The sequence below is a fragment of the Ranitomeya variabilis genome, chromosome 7, assembly GCF_051348905.1.
Source record: "Ranitomeya variabilis isolate aRanVar5 chromosome 7, aRanVar5.hap1, whole genome shotgun sequence".
In the NCBI taxonomy this organism is placed as follows: Eukaryota; Metazoa; Chordata; class Amphibia; order Anura; family Dendrobatidae; genus Ranitomeya; species Ranitomeya variabilis.
Genome location: NC_135238.1, coordinates 140,058,943 through 140,075,851, shown reverse-complemented (window position 1 = coordinate 140,075,851; position 16,909 = coordinate 140,058,943).

The following is a 16,909-nucleotide window of genomic DNA, read 5'->3' as shown; positions in this document are numbered from 1 at the left end:
AATTAAACTTGGGATTTTTTTTGTCTTTTAGAAAATATTCCTACAAAGAACAGTATAAGCCTTATTCTGTTCCAGGCTGTAATCAAACTTGTAATACACCTGGAACCCACATAAACACATTAACCTGTCACCAGAGGGGAATCTGTATTTTTTTGTTTTGCGTATTCCCACTCCACTTCATAGAACTGGAGACTACAACACAGGTTTAAGCATAACATTATTATATACGGCAATTATATAACATTGTCAAAAACTGTGGCTCTTGTACAGGTAAAGCTTGATTTTCTTAAGGCAGCCAAACATTAGATTTGTATGTGCCTAATTACTTGTTTATTTGTGGAATCCACATGCAATTTTAACTCTTTTATGACTTTAGACATATCCATACGACATGGCGTTCACTAATCAAGCAAACTTCACATTCCAAAAGTGAAATGGCGCTCCTTCCCTTCCGAGTCCTGTTCCCAAACAGTGGTTTTCCTCCACATATGGGGTATCAGCATGCTCAGGAGAAATAGCACAAATTTTGCGGTCCATTTTTTTAATGTTTCCCTTGTGGAAATGAAAAAATGTAGGTCTAAAGTAAATTTTTTGTGTCAAATGGTTAAATGTTCATTTTTTGCTTACACATTCCAAAAATTCCTGTGAAGCATCTGAAGAGTTAATAAACTTCTTGAATGTGGTTTTAAGCACCTTAAGGGGTGCAGTTTTTAGAATGCGGTCACTTTGGGGTATTTTCTGTCATATAGGCCCCTCAAAGTCATTTCAAATGGAAAGTGGTCCCTAAAAAAATGGTTTTGAAAATTTTGTTAGAAAAATGAGAAATTGCTGGTCAACTTTTAACCCTTATAATGTTTTAACAAAAAAAATTATGTTTCCAAAATTGTGCTGATGCAAAAGTTGACATGTGGGAAATATTATTGATTAACTATTTTTTCTGATATAAATCTCTGATTTAAGGACATCAAAATTACAAGTTTGAAAATTGCTAGTTTTTTGCCAAATTTAATTTTTTTCACAAATAAACGCAAGTCATATCAAAGAAATTTTACCACTATTATAAAGTACAATATGTCACAAACCAGTCTCAGAATCAGTGAGATTCCTTGAAGCATTCCAAAGTTATTACCTCATAAAGTGACAGTGGTCAGAATTGTAAAACTTGCCTTGGTCATGAAGGTGAAAACAGCCTTTGGGGGTAAAGGGATTAATGTGCATTTGATGTTTTTGTTTTTCAAACATTTATTGAAACTCAACATGTCCCTTTTTCTTATAGTAATGTGCCACCGCCTGAGATGCCTCCTTGAAAACACATGCATACTAAGCCATAATTTTTATAATGTTTATCCCAAAATGTTATAATATGATCATTGTTAGGCCACATCCACACATCCAAATTTGTGGGCCAAACTCAACCATTCAAATGAATAGTTCAAAAATGGACAATACTTCATTGACATGTCAATTTTTCACTAACTAATGCTGGGAGATGTGAGAAAAACAGCTGACACATAAAGGATAACAAAGGATACATGTTCCCTTTTCTTCCCCAGATGATGCTGGGTAGACAATGAAACATGTAGGGAGGGTATTTTTTCTGATAACATTTCATTTAATTGAGTGAGTTATCCTACAAATTACGCTGTATGTGGGGGATACTGCAGACCACTACCATAGTATGATATATAATGTTACATTTACATGTGATAGCTTACCAATCACTAGTTCTCCTATGAGTAGTACTAAGAAGGCTTTTTACTCTTATTTATTCTAAGCTGCATCTAATAGAAATCGGATTTCGTTTTAATGTTGTGCAAAGCAGTCATCAAAGCGAAAGGTGGCTACTTTTAAGAACCTGAAATATAAGACATAATTTCAGTTGTTTCACACTTTTTTGTTAAGTATATAATTCCATATGTGTTATTTCATAGTTTTGATGCCTTCAGTGTGAATGTACAATTTTCATAGTCATGAAAATACAGAAAAATCTTTAAATGAGAAGGTGTGTCTAAACTTTTGGTCTGTACTGTATGTAGATATATACCATACATATTTTTCTAAATCGCAGAGGAAGGTGAATAGCGGCTCCAGTGTTGAAACATGTAATCCCTTTGTACGGAGGAGTTGAGCCAGATTATAGAGCCTTTATCAGCATAACGCCGGGGTCAGACTAGCATATGGCATCCGAAGCGAGAGCATCGGATGCGATATGCTAATGACCCTCAGTTCCTGCTCTGCTGTGGCTGAGAAAAAAGCTGAGAAAAAAATACTAATGGGAGATGCCCCATAGATGAATGGAGAACTAAACCACTACATACTAAGACATGGTGAGCTAAACCACTAGATACCAAGTTGTCACTAGACACCAAGTCTTCAAATCCCCAAGGCTTACAGGACAAACTTCTGTATCTAATACTTTCTCCACTGCTTCTGCCTGCTCCACCTCCTCCACCTCCTCTAGGGCCTCCACCTGCACCCTCAACCTCTCCCGTAATGAGACATGCATTCCAACAGCACATAGAGAATCCCTCACCTCCATACTGTGGAGCCATGGCTCACCACAATTAGGCAGTTTAAATTAATATGCTTGGCACATCACAGTCACACAGCTCTAGAGTTGTGGACAGCTATCTAGGCCGAGTTTGAGCAATGGCTGTCTCCACTGAACCTGGAGGCAGGGAAGGGTGTATGCGATTATGGTGTTAACCTGGTGGTGGCCCTATGCCCTGCATGGCTTACATCCTCAACCTCGTGGTACAGCAATTTCTCCAACACTATCCTGGCGAGGATCCGCTGATGCAGAAAGCACAGTGACTGTGTGCTCACTTCCGCAGTTTGCACCCTGCAGATCATCAACTTGCATTGCTACATAAGTCTTTCAGGCTACTGGTTAACTGGTTGATATGCAATGTGCTGACATGGTGGAATTTCACTCTGCACATGTTACAGTGACTGTGGCAGCAGCGACGGGCCCAGGTGCAGTATGTCCTTTTGCACAACGTGGGCCAACGCAATACAGATGTGGTGCAAATCACGCTTGTGGAGTGGGCACAGATAAAGGACCTCTGCACTCTTCTGCACAATTTTGAAATTGCTATTAAGATGGTTAGCGCTGACGATGCTGTCACAGCATCACTGTTCCAGTCATCTACATGCTGGAGCATACTTTCAATAGTCTGTGGGAGGAGGTGATGGTCCCAGAGGAAGAAGAGGAAGCAGAGGAGGATGCAGAAGGATAACAATATTTCTAAGTTCCAGACTGTCATCGCACAAGTGGATGCCATTGGAGGGTGGATTACAGCAATTGAGGGGGGCTCATGATACCAAACAAACTGTTAGTGAAAGCACAGGAACCAAGGAACAAATGGAGGATGAAGAGAAAGAGGTGATGGGTGTGAAACAGTCAGGAGATGAAGAAGATAATGATTTGTGGGAGGGGATGGAGGAAGCAAGCTTGAGTGTTTCCTCCATCACCAACACACCATGGACTAGGACCTCATGGAAGCACCCGATACATGAGTGCTATCTTGCTGCACTATCTACAACTTGATGCCCGTATTGTTAGGATTAGAAATAGTGCTGACTACTAGATTGCCACCCTGTTAGATCCACGGTGCAAGACGAAAATTTTGCCAGATGCTTTTTCCTCTGGAAAGGGATGTGCACATGCTGGAGTATCGAAACATGCTTGTAGAGTCTCTTCAGAGTGATTTTCTCCAAGACATCAGTGAGGCACACATTGTGCATCGCAATTATAGACTTCCAACACTGGAAACATTGAGTCATCAATGCAAAAACATTAGCAGCAGCAGTGTAAGTTGCAGAAGCAATTTCTGTGAATCGTTACACACATTTTTTTGACCAGCTCATGCACCAGCAGAACACAATATAAGTCTGACACATAGTAAACGACTGGAGAGGATGATGCAGGAGTATCTCAAGCTCAATATCAATGCCATTATGGGGTTTGGAAACTTTTGCATTTTGGTCTTCAAAAATGGAAGAGTGGCCTAAGCTTGCCTGTCATGCCTTGGGAGTTTTGTCATGCCAAGCAGCCAGCGTTCTCTCAGAACATTTCTTCAGCGCAGCTGGTGGTGTCCTGATGGATAAGCACATCCTGAAAGTGTAGACCACCTAATGTTCATCAAAATGAACAAGTCATGGATTTCCAATGAGTTTTGCACCCCAGTCGCAAACTAAGCAGTGTAGGCAATGGTGTAGTTTTTAGTGTGCTGAATTGATGTTGCATTATTGTAGCCTGTTACACCTTTGTTTTGGCTTCTGTGCCTGCTGTTGCTACTGCTACTGATGTTACAAACAATTTTTTGAAATGTGGAGACTCAAAATTGTGTCTCCATCTGGTGGATTGCCTGTAGAGGAAGAGGTATCAGAGCCTCATTATACTATTTTTACTATGGGGAAATTATTGCCACTTTAGTGTTGTCTGCACCAAATTTTTGTAAATGTCTAGACTCCAAGTTGGGTCTCCTTCATGTGTGTTGCCTGAATTTGGCAGGCCTCTCAGAGCACCCTGCCTGTACCTGTCACTCATCCACCTGTTACTGATCAATGTTTAAGCTAGAAATGCTGGTCCAAGCCCTGTTCCATGCATCTATGCTACGCAATTATACTATTTGTACTATAGGTAGGTTGGAGACTTGTGATATGTGGGGAAACAAGGGTAATTGAGGTGCCACCTCTGTGGACTCTATTGTGTGTGATGATAAGGTAAAGGAAGAAAAGGAAAGGCCACTTGATGCAATACTTGCCATCCACTCGAGCACATGCACTTTATGGCCCTCATCTACAAGATGTATCACTGTGCAGCTGCCAAAGAAAGGTAGTCGAGTAGCCCAACCACTAACAGAAGTTGTCAGTTCTCTTTGGATAGGAAAAACCAGTGTTAGTTCAGTAGAGCTTTCAGTAACATTGCTACCTACCTCACGTACACCTCGAACACAAAGCCTATTCCCCCTTCCGCCATGAACCTCATATTGGATGTACCCTTCCCCTATTTTACCCAGCTGTTTCACCATCCTATACTGACACCTGTCAGTAAATTAACAATCTGTATTTATTTGCTGAGATAGTATGGCTGGAACACAGAATTAGCACAACAGGTTTACATGCTGAAATATGGACTGATGTCTGCACCACAGTATAAGCCCAAACAATTTAGATTTTGAAATGTGGTCTGGTGCCTGCACCACAGTATTAGCCAAAATGATTTTGATTATGAAATGTGGAATGGTTCCTGCACCATAGTATTAGCTTAAAGGATTTAGATTATGAAATGTGACCTGGTGACTGCACCACAGTATTAACCCAAACAATTTTGATTAAGAAATATGTACTTGTGCCTGCTCCACAGTGTTGGTGCAAAGGATTTAGATTATTGAATGTGTCCTGGTGCCTGCACCACAATATTAGCACAAAGGATTTATATTATGAAATGTGGCCTGGAGTCTGCACCACCTTATTAGCTTAAATGATTTTGACTATGAAATGTGGACTGGTGCCTGCACGACAGTATTAGCCCAAATTGTATAGATTACAAAAAATGACCTGTTGCCTGAACCACAGTACTAGTCCATACAATTTTCATTACTAAATGTTGACTGGTGCCTGCATCACAGTATTAGCACAAAGGATTTAGATTATGAAATGTGGCCTGGTGCTTAACCAAAAAAGACTTACATAGCAAATAGATCAATGGCTGCACACAATTTTACTGTACTAAAGCAAGGAAATGTGCGATAAATGAAATGTGAATAGCATAATGGCTTGTGAAATCTATGAAAAAACACATGAGATGCATAGCACAAGATTTGGCCAAAAATTGTGAGCCCATCCACCAAACATCAAGGTAATCTCAAATCGGATGGGTACCTGACCTGTCTGCCTAGTGTGAACACTTACCTCTGGCTAATAACATGGTAAAGGCTGCATTTATAGGAAGTACGGAACCAACTGTGTTTGGATGTAATTAAAATCACAGCATGGTGAAGGGCGGGGCATTCAAGTCAGAAAAAATAGTACATAGTAAATATAGGAAAACTGAGTGGACAGCAATCTAGTCTGAACTGGTGCATAACCAAAAAAGACTTACATAGCAAATAGATCAATGGCTGCACTCAATTTTACTGTACTAAAGCAAGGAAATGTGCGATACATGAAATGTGAATAGCTTAATGGCTTGTGAAATCTATGAAAAAACACATGAGATGCTTAGCACAAGATTTGGCCAAAAATTGTGAGCCCATCCACTAAACGTCAAGGTAATCTCAAATCGGATGGGTACCTGACCTGTCTGCCTAGTGTGAACACTTACCTCTGGCTAATAACATGGTAAAGCATGCATTTATAGGAAGGTCGGAACCAACTGTGTTTGGATGTAATTAAAATCACAGCATGGTGAAGGGCGGGGCGTTCAAGTCAGAAAAAATAGTACATAGTAAATATAGGAAAACTGACTAAACAGCAATTGCTGTGATTTTAATTACATCCAAACACAGTTGGTTCCGACCTTAATATAAATGCAGGTGTCAGGACTCTGAACATTTTTTATTACCTTTTGTGCATTACTGCCCTTTTCCAAGATGGTGTCTTTGGTCTCATGTGCACTGTGTCTTCCTGCTATAAAACTCCACCCCAGCCTTCAGTCTGTGCTAGAGTTTTCTGCCTTGCATCCAGCTCCTGACCTCTGGTGACTCCCTGGTTATATACCTGCTCCGGTGAACCTGTGGGGTTATCCTGGTACTCTGCTCTGAGTTCCTGCTGCATACACCAGTTCCAGTAATCCTCCTTCATCTGCTGCTCGTGTTTACTTCCATCTGCATTTGCTGGACATGTAAGCTGTTGCTGCTCTGCAAGAACCTGAGACTATTACCCAGGCCTCCCTGGTTAAGCTAAGATATTATTTGAACTGCCTTATGAGCATATCTATCTGTGTTTTGGACTATGCAAGGACTTAATCGTGTCAAGTATCCTCAAGAATAATTGTGCTTCATAGACTTTCTGCGTGATTGCATTTTCCTCTGAAGTTTCCTATAGACTGCTAAGCTGCATTTAATATTTACTCCAAGTGTTGTGGACTTGAGTTTCTCTCTGCACCTGTTTGAATCACCGTGTGATAATATAGACTTTACCACTTATAAAACTGTGTCCTGTGGTTGTCTTGTTCCACGCAAAGAGTCTCCTGAGTTACCCCCCATAATTATTACAGGATACTCTAGCCTAAAAAAAAAAAAGGAGACTGTTGGAACAATGACTGCAGGAAGCAGACTAGAGCAGGTGTTTTCCATAATTAGATCACTGCAGAAAGATGTGGAAGGTCTGCAAAAGAAGTTTGGAAGCTTTGAACACAATCAACAAGTGTTTGGACAGACTTTTCAGGACTTAGGGTACCGTCACACAGTGGCATTTTTATCGCTACGACGGCACGATTCGTGACGTTCTAGCGATATTGTTACGATCTCGCAGTGTCTGACACGCTACTGCGATCAGGCACCCAGCTGAGAATCGTACGTCATAGCACATCGTTTGAAACTTTCTTTCGTCGCTGGATCTCCCGCTGTCATCGCTGGATCGTTGTGTGTGACAGCGATCCAGCGATGCGTTCGCTGGTAACCAGGGTAAACATCGGGTAACTAAGCGCAGGGCCGCGCTTAGTAACCCGATGTTTACCGTGGTTACCAGCGTAAAAGTAAAAAAAAAAAAACCGTACATGCTCACCATCTGATGTCCGTCAGGTCCCTCGCCGTCTGCTTCCCGCTCTGACTGTCTGCCGGCCGGAAAGTGAGAGCAGATCACAGCGGTGACGTCGCCGCTGCGCTCTGCTCTCACTGTACGGCCGGATCTCAGTCAGAGCAGGAAGCAGACTGCAAGGGACCTGACGGACATCAGATGGTGAGTATGTACTGTTTGGCCCTGCGCTTAGTAACCCGATGTTTACCCTGGTTACCCGGGGACTTCGGCATCGCTCCAGCGCCGTGATTGCAACGTGTGACTGCAGTCTACGACGCTGGAGCGATAATCATACGACGCTGCGACGTCACGAATCGTGCCGTCGTAGCGATGTAAATGGTACTGTGTGACGGTACCCTTAAGCACCCGCATGGCAGCCCAGGAAAACAAACTTGCTGGCATAGAGTCCCAGTATGGATGGGCTTTCCAGGACATAAGCATGCAAATAGCTGCACAAGCGACTTTTCCCTCTGGGCAACCGCCACCAGCTAGCCCACCTAAGTTGCCCCCATTCAGATTTAATGGTGATCATGACAAATTTCGTGGCTTTGTGAATCAATGTATGCTATATTTTGATGTGCATGCTTACCATTTTCCTAATGATAGATCCAAAGTATTGTGTGTAATAATGCTGCTGACCGCACAAGCGCTCGCCTGGGCGAATCCGATGATTGAGTCTCGTGACCCACGGTTAAATAACTTGGATGATTTCTTGGCCGCTATGGCATTAACCTTCCTCTAGTGTTAGCTTTCTGTTACTCTTTCTTATGTTAACGGGTTGGTTTTGACCCGTGTCTTAAATCACCCCTAGGATACCCTAAAAACAGTTATGATCCAATTTGTTTCTTACCTCTTAGTTACCTTGTTAGGGTTTCTCATCCATTGAAGGATTGATTTTAATATTTTTGTTGTGGCCCCCTGGGCCTTTCATTTGAGAGCATACCCTTCATTTTCAATATAAAAATATTGTCAAATTAACCTCAAGAGAATAATATAAACTTAAAAAAGTTTGTTATATTACCTGACTATTACTGAAGGGTTTTAGAACACATTTCTTAAATGTAAAAAAAATATACATATATATATATTTTATATTATTAACTCTAGTAACATCTATGGTGTTACGGGTCAATTTTGACCCATATCTAACTACTTTATGAAAAAGGCAAAAAACAGATTTTTTTATAGAACTTTAATACAAATAAAAGATGAAAATTATATTAACATTAATAGCAATAATAACTAGATGGGCATTTCCTGAAGGAAATACATGGTGCTTGAACAGCGCTGCCAGCTTTACAGCAGCACTTTTCACACACGGGACCAGGGGGGCCACTTACTTTTCCACACCCGGGACCGGGGAGCACTTACTTTTCACACACGGGGCCGGGGGGCACTTACTTTTCATACACGGGGCCGGGGGGGCACTTACTTTTCACACACGGGGCCGGGGGGCACTTACTTTTCACACACGGGGCCGGGGGGCACTTACTTTTCACACACGGGGCCGGGGGGCACTTACTTTTCACACACGGGGCCGGGGGGGCACTTACTTTTCACACACGGGGCCGGGGGGCACTTACTTTTCACACACGGGGCCGGGGGGGCACTTACTTTTCACACACAGGGCCGGGGGGGCACTTACTTTTCACACCCGGGGCCGGGGGGGCACTTACTTTTCACACACGGGGCCGGGGGGGCACTTACTTTTCACACACGGGGCCGGGGGGGCACTTACTTTTCACACACGGGGCCGGGGGGGCACTTACTTTTCACACACGGGGCCGGGGGGGCACTTACTTTTCACACACGGGGCCGGGGGGGCACTTACTTTTCACACACGGGGCCGGGGGCACTTACTTTTCACACACGGGGCTGGGGGGCACTTAATTCTTCCATCTTTGGAAGGTCAAGTTGGGGGTAATGGAAAGTTCGCCATTATTTCCTATGGGAAATTTTTTTTTTTAAATGCGATTTAAATAAAATCTACATATCGGATCGACTATAAAAGTCATAGCACACCTGTCCCCACCGAGGCCTTCGAAACGCCGCCTGAACGGGGACTCTGCGCCGAGCGGTTCGGGCCGCATTAATTGCGGAAAACGCGGAGAAGAATAATAATAATAATAAGAAAATATAAGAAATCGGATTACAATATGTTGCTTGAACCTAGGAGGTTCAAGCACCATAATAAAAAGTAGCTTTTCTAGGTCAAACAAACAACATTCAATCAAGCAAATCAAATCAACAGAAATCAAGTACTAGTTTTTAGATGCATTAGTATTTAGATGCATGTGTGGCAAAAAGTGACACTTTTTGTGTGTTCTTTGCAGAGGTATTTTTTGCAGGCGAAGCACGATGTGTTTGTCTTTCTGTCCTTATTGCTACGGCAGACCTGACACCTCTTTCTTTTAGAATCAGGTGGTCTCACTGGGGTTGTGGCTGTTGTGGTTGATGTTGAGGCCGGGCTGGTTGAGGAGGATGCTGGTGATGATGCTCTTTGTGTTGCTGTGGGTGTGGACGAAGCACTTGTTGAGCTCTGGAGTTGTCAGACCAAGGCTGCAGCGGCTGGGTCTCGGAGCACTCGTTCCCTTTGGTCAATGTGCGCCTTGACAAGGGATCTTCCTAGTTCCTCAAGAAACATCCTCCCCTTGTTTTTTTTTTTTTCTTTGAATTCCATCCTTGGTTAATGTGGGTCCACAACACAAATGAATTGCATGCTGACACATCAAGGATGTTGTAAAATACCACCACTGGCCATCTCCTAGTCATTCGCTGGCAAGTATAGGTGGCAGTCAGCTTGTCCAGGTTGTCCACTCCTCCTTTGTTTTTGTTATAGTGCAGGATGATTCTGGGCTTTTTGTCACTTCCTGATGACACAGCTGCATCTTTGTGAAGGGTGGACATCAGTACTACATTCCGTCGTTTTTTGGGGCAGTATGAAACAGCAGTGGTGGTGTCTGTAAAAACAAACTTTGAGGAAAGTGGAGCCCTGTCCTTCATCTGCAACAATTCAGCGGGCAGCTCAGGTTTGTTTTTTTTTACTGTGCCCACCATGGTGATTTTCTTCCTGAGAAGTTCTTGTCCAAGGTCATAGCTGGTAAAAAAAATTGTCACAAGTAATGTTGTGACCCTGCAGTCCAGTAGTCATATCGAGGACTATATGTTTTCCTTGGATTTTTCAGGGATGCCGCTTGCAGACTTGCCTGTGTAAATCTGTAGATTCCATGCATAGCTAGTTTTTGCATCACAGGCTGCCCAGACTTTTATGCCGTATTTGCTTGGCTTACTTGGCATGTATTGCCGGAAGGGGCATTTTCTGTGGAAAGGGAGAAAACGTTTGTCTACTGTCACCTCTGGCCCTGGGTTGAACATCAGTGGAAGGAGCTGCACCCATTTCTCCCAAACATCCCTGATGGGAGCAAGTTTGTCAGATTTTGTTCTGGTGTCTCTGTTGTCAAATCTGAGGACTCTTGATATTATTTGAAACTTTTGAAGTGACATTGTTGCCCGGAAAATATTCCTGCATGTCGATGCGTCCCAGAGACTATCAGTGGCCTCATTGCAGGATTTGTACACTCCAGCAAGGAGAAGAACACCAATGTAGGCATCCAGGACATCATCATGAAGGTCATTCCACATGTTGCCTTGGACTTTTTTTCCTTCAAGGTTTGTCATAGCAATAATGACTTTTTTTTATTGACAATGGCATAAACAGATCAAAACATGTCTTGATGTCATTTACTCTTGTCACAGCAAACCTTGTGATCCCAGGGGTCATTTTTATGACATTTGCAGCATCTGCCCAGCCATGTACATCTGGAGGTACTGAGCTCCACCTGATCTTGCCACTTTTGGATTTGAATCTTTCAGCGGGAGCAGCTTCAGCACCAGTGACCTCCTCATCAGACTGATCAGAACTGTCTGTGTCTTCCGGTTGATACTCTACATCAGAGGTGTCAAACTGCATTCCTCGAGGGCCGCCAACAGGTCATGTTTTCAAGATTTCCTTGTATTGCACAGGTGATAATTTAATCACCTTCACAGAGTGATTCCAGCACCTTGTGGAATGCTAAGGAAATCCTGAAAACATGACCTGTTGGCGGCCCTCGAGGAATGCAGTTTGACACCTCTGCTCCACATCATCTTCCTCCTCAGAAACCTGTTCATCTGTATCAGTTTGCTGCTGTGTGTCCTCTGATTCATTATCATCTAATATATAATCCAGAATTTGGCTTACATCAAATCTTCTCCTCATTGTTGCATCTGTAAACTGAAGATGTATACTCTGCAAAGTACCAACTCTAAGCTGATTTGGCCCTACATGCCTGGACATGTCCCTAACTCAAGTTGTTGGAGGTAGAGCTGGCTGTGGGCCGTTGCTTTATATTGTGTTTATGAGTTCAGTTTTGGGACTTATGTTTTTTTTACTCTTATATTAGACCTGGGTCGAAATTGACCCCAACAACACAAATGTTATAATTTTAATAAGAGCATTTTACAATTTAGTAAAATGGTTTCATTTTATTGTATTCTGTTTTAAAATAAGTTCCTGAAAAAGTCAAAAAGTCTTGATGCAATAAACAAATGTATGTAGAATTTGTATGCATTTAAAACCTAAAACGGGTCGGTCACGACCCTAACACTAGAGGAAGGATTTAATGTTTGATGATCCTAATCGCCGTGCAACCGCTGAATCTGCTTTATTGTCTTTATGCCAGGCAAAACGTTCTGTTATTGAGTATGCTACTGAATTCAGGAGATTAGCGGTAGATACCAATTGGGACAGTTATGCACAATTGCCTATTTTTAAAAGGGGTCTGTCTAGTATTGTAAAAGATGAACTAGCTCGCTCTGAGTCACCACAAGAGCTAGAGACATTTATACAGCATTGTGTGCGCATTGACATTCGCCTTACTGAATGTAAGCAGGAGAAGTTTGCTGCATATAACAATATTTCTAACTTTTCCCTTCCTTCCAAAGAGCCTGCAGGTAAAACATCTCGGGAGGTGGAGGAGGTGCCCATGCAAATAGATTCCGTTCAGAGGCACGAGATCAATGAGCGCCCTGGGAGCATCGTCTTTGTGAAAGTCTATGTTTCTACTGCGGCCAGTCTGACCACTTCTTGATCAATTGTCCTAAGTGTCCAGGACGGCCTAACAAGGTGCTAGCAGCAGTAGGGGAGTATGACAACTGTGATGATGAATCTGAAATCTCTGAATGTAGTCTGCCTTTAAACGCTGTATTCCATTCACTTTCTATGACTTCACCCCCCAAAAAGCTTAAGGAAAAGAACTCTCACTGTTCTCTCCCAATTAACATCCAGTGTTCAGGACAATGGATTTCCAGTGCAGCTATGATTGACTCTGGTGCAGGTGGCAATTTCATGGATATCGCATTTGCCAAGGAACATGGTATTGAAATTCAGCAAAGAGCCTCTCCAATTACCATGGAAACAGTGGATGGTTCACCTTTAATCTCTGGGCCTGTGGATCAGGAGACCTTACCCCTTGAAATTTTGTTGGAGCCTAATCATCAAGAGCAACTTTCTTTCTTGCTAATTTCTTCTCATTTTTCTGTGATTTTAGGCATTCCTTGGTTGCGTTCTCAGAACCCAATTATCAACTGGGAGACCAAGGAGATTATCTTTCCAACAAGGAGCAACTCAGCATTAACAGAAGCTGTCCCTGAGTCCACGGCTACGGAACCACATGTACAGGTATTTTCTTTACCTCCAGCATATAACGATTTCTCTGACATCTGTGACAAGAAGAATGCAGATCAGCTTCCTCCACACAGGCATTATGACTGTCCCATTGAGTTGCTTTCTGGGGCAGCTATTCCTTTTGGTAACATATACCCTTAGGCGGCAACTGAGCTTCAAGCCTTAAAGGAGTATATTGATGAAAATCTGGCCAAAGGCTTCATACGTCCTTGTTCCTCACCAGCAGGGGCACCTATCTTTTTTGGAAAGAAGAAGGATGGGACCCTGAGACCCTGTGTTGACTATCGGGAACTCAATAAGGTATCCGTACGAAACCGTTACCCTTTGCCTCTGATTCCCGAATTACTGGAAAGAGTCCGCCATGCTAAGGTGTTCTCTAAACTGGATCTTCGTGGGGCTTATAATTTGGTGTGTATTCGTCCAGGGGATGAGTGGAAGACAGCATGCAGATGCTGGTATGGACACTTTGAATCTCTTGTGATGCCCTTCGGGCTTTGTAACGCCCCTGCAACATTTCAACACCTTGCTAATGACAATTTCAGAGATTTGTTGGACCAGTTTGTAGTGATCTATTTGGACGATATACTAATCTTTTCTGACTCTCTACAGGAACACGAAGAACATGTCAAAACTGTTTTAAGATGTCTGAAAGAGAACCATCTGTAAATTAAGCCAGAGAAATGTGAGTTCCATTGTTCTGAGATACAGTTCTTAGGTTATATCATCTCTCCCCAGGGGCTGAACATGGAATCTGGTAAGATTCAGGCTATACTTGACTGGCCGGTACCCAAGAACGTTAAGGAGGTCCAACGTTTTATTGGTTTTGCAAATTTCTACAGATGCTTCATTCGAAATTTTCCTGATATTGTCCATCTCATTACTTCCTTGACAAAGAAGGAAAAGCCCTTTAAGTGGTCATCACAGGCTCAAGAAGCTTTTGATCGGCTTAAGATCTGTTTCACATCAGCACCGCTGTTGATACACCCAGATCCAACACTTTCTTTCATTGTGGAGGTGGACGCTTCTGATAATGCTTTGGGGGCTATTTTCTCCCAAAGAACTGGAGAGAAGGGTCTGCTACATCCTTGTGCTTTCTTTTCCCATAGACTAACCTCAGCAGAGAAGAATTACGATGTGGGAGATAAGGAATTGCTGGCTATTATTTCGGCTTTCAAAGAATGGAGGCATCATCTGCAAGGAGCTGCACAACAGATCATAGTGCTAACTGACCATCGCAATTTAGAGTTCCTTAGATCCGCTAGATGTCTTTCTCCTCGTCAGGCTCGTTGGAACTTATTTTTAAATCAATTTAACTTTGTTATCTCATACCGTCCAGGTTCTTGTAATAGGAAGGCTGATGCCTTATCCCGAATCCATGCTGCGGATTCCGTTCCTGGAGCCCCATCCAAGATCATTCTATCTGATGCCAATTTCATCTGAGTTATCCACGATCAGGATTTGTGGAAGGAGTGCAGGGAGGCCTGTGACGGTGATGTATTTCTGGCCAACCCACCTGTGGATATTAATCTTGTCTTTAAGGGTGGCATGTGGTTCAGAGATCGACGTATCTATGCCCCTGAGGTCGTCCGTCTGCAGATCCTCAAGTTGGTACATGACTCCAAGTTGGCTGGTCACAGGGGAGTACAGAAGATGAAAGAGTTCCTGAGCCGATTCTTCTGGTGACCAACTTGCCTGAAGGATACCAAGGACTATGTTCTCTCTTGTGAGGTATGTGCTCATTACAAGACTCCTCATGTGGCACCTACGGGTCTTCTACAACCATTACCTGTTCCGTCCCGCCCTTGGGGGTCTATATCAATGGACTTTATTATGGAGCTGCCTACATCGGGGGGCATGAATACAATCATGGTGGTAGTTGATCGCCTGACTAAAGCTGCTCATTTTGTTCCATGCACCGGCCTCCCCTCAGCTAAAGATACAGTGAACTTGGTTATACAGAATGTCTTTCGGTTGCATGGGGTTCCGGATGAGATCATCTCTGACCGTGGAGTGCAGTTCACTTCAAGATTCTGGAAGGGGTTTTGCTCTGCACTCAATATTAATGTCGGTCTCTCAGACTGAGCGTACCAACCAGACGCTGGAACAATATCTAAGATGCTATGTCAGCCATCTCCAGGATGATTGGTTGGAGTTGCTGCCGTTAGCCTAATTTTCATATAACAATTCTCAGAGCGCCTCCACTAAATTTACACCTTTCTTTGCCTATCTGGGTTATCATCCGTGTATCTTACCTAGGTCTCCGATTAATTCTCCGATTCCGGCAGTGGAGGAAAGGCTGACTGCGATGAGGCAAAATTTGGAGGTTCTGAAGGAATCCCTGACCACAGCTCAAAAACGTTATCAGAGATCAGCTGATAGATTCCGTAAACCTGCACCCATGTTCAAGGTAGGAGATTCTGTGTGGTTAGCAACTAAGAATCTGAAGTTAAATATTCCTTCACAAAAACTTGGACAGAAATTCATTGGCCCTTTCAAGATCAACGGTATTGTGAGCTCTGTGGCCTGCCGGCTGAAGCTGCATAGGACTATGAAGGTACATCCAGTTTTTCATGTATCTATACTTAAGCCTGTATCTCCTAATACCTTCCAGGGAAGTGTTGTGCCACCTCCACAGACTGTGATGATTGATGGGCAAGAACAATTTGTGGTGGAGGAAATTGTTGATTTCAGGATTCGCAGGAATCAGCTCCAATATCTGATAAGATGGCAGGGATATCCCCCTGAGGAAGACTCTTGGGAACCTGTGGAAAACATCAATGCCCAACAGAAGATTTCTCATTTTCATCAGAGATTCCCTGAGAAACCAGGTCCAAGATTGTCCTGAGGCCACTTCTAAGGAGGGAGTAATGTCAGAACTCTGAACATTTTTTATTACCTTTTGTGCATTACTGCCCTTTTCCAAGATGGTGTCTTTGGTCTCATGTGCACTGTGTCTTCCTGCTATAAAACTCCACCCCAGCCTTCAGTCTGTGCTAGAGTATTCTGCCTTGCATCCATCTCCTGACCTCTGGTTACTCCCTGGCTATATACCTGCTCCTGTGAACCTGTGGGGTTATCCTGCTACTCTGCTCTGAGTTCCTGCTGCATACACCAGTTCCAGTAATCCTCCGTCATCTGCTGCTCGTGTTTACTTCCATTTGCATTTGCTGGACATGTAAGCTGTTGCAGCTCTGCAAGAACCTGAGACTATTACCCAGGCCTCCCTGGTTGAGCTGAAATATTATTTGAACTGCCTTATAAGCATATCTATCTGTGTTTTGGACTAAGCAAGGACTTATTTGTGTCAAGTATCCTCAAGGATAATTGTGCTTCATAGACTTTCTGTGTGATTGCATTTTCCTCTGAAGTTTCCTATAGACTGCTAAGCTGCATTTAATATTTACTCCAAGTATTGTGGACTTGCGTTTCTCTCTGCAC